Below are 3,086 nucleotides of genomic sequence, written 5' to 3'. Positions count from 1 at the left end.
TTTCCAGAAGAAGTACCAGGTTTACCACCTAATCGAGAGATCGATTTCACAATAGATCTAGTGCCCGGAGCTGGCCCGGTTTCTATGGCTCCATACAGAATGGCTCCTGCCGAACTAGCAGAGTTGAAAAAGCAAATCGAAGATCTGTTGGAGAAGAAGTTTATCCGTCCAAGTGTGTCTCCATGGGGAGCTCCTGTATTGCTGGTGAAGAAGAAGGATGGAAGTTCAAGGTTGTGCGTGGATTATCGACAGTTGAACAAGGTTACAATAAAGAACAAATATCCTCTGCCAAGAATCGATGATCTATTAGATCAGTTGAGGGGAGCAGAGGTGTTTTCGAAAATTGATCTCAGATCTGGGTACCATCAGATTCTTGTCAAGACGGAAGATGTACAAAAGACGGCTTTCAGATCTCGCTACGGACACTTTGAGTACGTAGTAATGCCGTTTGGCGTGACGAATGCTCCAGCGATTTTTATGGACTACATGAACAGGATATTTCGGTCATGTTTAGATAAGTTCGTGGTAGTATTTATAGACGATATTCTTATCTATTCAGAGAATAAGGAAAAGCATGCAGAACACTTGAGGATGGCGTTGGAAATTTTGAGAAAACATCAACTGTATGGGAAACTGTCAAAGTGTGAGTTCTGGATAGAGAAAGTAAATTTTTTGGGTCATGTGATTTCTGCTCAAGGAATCTCAGTGGATCCAGCAAAAGTGGAAGCTGTGCTAAAGTGGGAGCGGCCGAAAACTGTAACTGAAGTACGAAGTTTTGTAGGATTAGCCGGTTATTACCGACGTTTCGTCGAAGGGTTTTCCAAGATTGTAGGCCCTCTAACTCAGTTAACTCGTAAAGATCAACCATTCCTGTGGACTGACAAGTGCGAAGCCAGTTTTGAAGATATGAAGCAACGGCTAACGTCAGCACCAGTATTAATCATTCCAGCCTCCAACAAACCTTTTGAGGTGTATTGTGATGCGTCATATCAAGGTTTGGGGTGCGTCCTAATGCAAGGAAGGAGACCTGTAGCTTGTGCATCTAGGCAGCTAAAGGCGCATGAGAAGAACTACCCAACGCATGACATAGAACTTGCAGCAGTAGTATTTGCATTAAAGACATGGAGACACTACCTCTATGGGGCAAGTTTCCAAGTTTTTAGTGACCATAAGAGTCTAAAGTATTTGTTCGATCAAAAGGAGCTGAACATGCGACAAAGAAGATGGATGGAATATATGAAGGACTATGACTTCGAGCTTTTATATCACCCAGGAAAAGCCAATGTGGTGGCAGATGCATTGAATAGGAGACAAGCTCAGATAACAACACTGATGGTGAAGGAATTAGAACTGTTAGAAAAGTTACGTGATATGAACTTGGGGTTGCAGTTAACCCGAGATCATATATGGTGTGGTCATTTAGTAATCACTAGTGACTTCTTAGAACAAGTGAAGGTTGAGCAGTCAATGGATCAAGAGTTGCAGCAAAAGATCAGGTTGTTGGACACCGATCAAGCCAAGGAGTTCGTTCTAAGTAAAGATGGCATTCTTCGATTTAAGAACAGAGTGTGTATACCTGCAAAGAGTGAATTGAAACATTTAATTTTGGATGAAGGCCATAAAAGTCGTCTTAGCATACATCCAGGTATGACTAAGATGTATAAGGACCTGAAAGAGTCATTTTGGTGGAATGGAATGAAGAGGGATGTGGCCGAGTTTGTAGCAGCCTGCTTGGTGTGTCAAAAGGCAAAAATGGAGCATCAAAAACCGGGAGGGATGTTACGACAGTTAGACATTCCTCAATGGAAGTGGGACAGTATCTCGGTGGACTTTGTAACACATTTACCAAAATCATCAAAAGGTCACGATTCTATCTGGGTTATCGTTGATAGACTAACCAAGAGCGCTCACTTTTTGCCCATTAATCAACGTATGTCACTAGAAAAGCTGACGGAGTTATACATCGGTGAAGTAGTGAGGTTGCATGGCATACCTACAAGCATTGTGTCAGACAGAGATCCAAGGTTTACTTCAAGGTTTTGGCAGACGCTACAGAAGGCTCTGGGAACACAGTTGAGGATGAGTTCGGCTTATCACCCTCAGACTGATGGTCAAACAGAAAGAACTATTCAGTCTTTGGAGGATTTGCTAAGAACTTGTGTATTAGACCATCTTGGAAGTTGGAATGAGATACTACCATTAGTAGAATTTACTTACAACAACAGTTATCATTCCAGTATTGGTATGCCACCCTATGAAGCTTTATATGGAAGAAGATGTAGGACCCCGTTGTGTTGGTTTCAAGATGGGGAAGCACTGATAGTGGGACCCGAGCTATTACAGCGAACCACAGAAAAAATAAAATTAATCCAAGATCGGATGAAAGCAACTCAAAGTAGACAAAAGTCATATGCCGACAAAAGAAGAAGACCGTTAGAATTTGAAGAAGGAGATCACGTATTCTTACGAGTAACACCAACTACAGGAGTCGGGAGAGCTATCAAGATGAGGAAACTGACACCAAAATTTCTCGGATCGTATCAAATTCTCAAAAAGATTGGGCCAGTGGCTTATGAGATAGCATTACCACCTCGATTGGCAAAATTGCATAACGTTTTTCATGTATCCCAACTGAGGAAGTATATTCCAGATCCAAAGCATGTGTTAGAAGTTGATGAAATCCAGGTCAAGGAAAATTTAACAATGGACGTTGGACCAGTGCGTATACTAGATGTTCAAATGAAAAAGCTAAGAGGAAAGGATATTCGCACGGTAAAGGTACTTTGGGATGAAGACACACAGGAAATGACTTGGGAATTGGAAGAATTTATGATAAAGGAATATCCATATCTCTTTTGTAAGTAGTCTTTTGTTAAAAAGTCTTTTATTAAATAGATAATTTTCGAGGGCGAAAATAATTGTTGTTGGGGAGAATGTAAGACCCATGAAAAAAAAAATATATATATATATACATATATATATTTCTAATAGTAAATTTTAGCATTTTATTAGTAATAATAATTTTAATGGATAGAAAAATGTAAATTTTGGATATAAAATTGGTTTAATCCTTTTCTACATCCCTA

This window comes from Vigna angularis, chromosome 4 (genome assembly GCF_016808095.1).
Source record: "Vigna angularis cultivar LongXiaoDou No.4 chromosome 4, ASM1680809v1, whole genome shotgun sequence".
Taxonomy (NCBI): domain Eukaryota; kingdom Viridiplantae; phylum Streptophyta; class Magnoliopsida; order Fabales; family Fabaceae; genus Vigna; species Vigna angularis.
Note: the sequence above shows the minus strand (reverse complement) of the source record.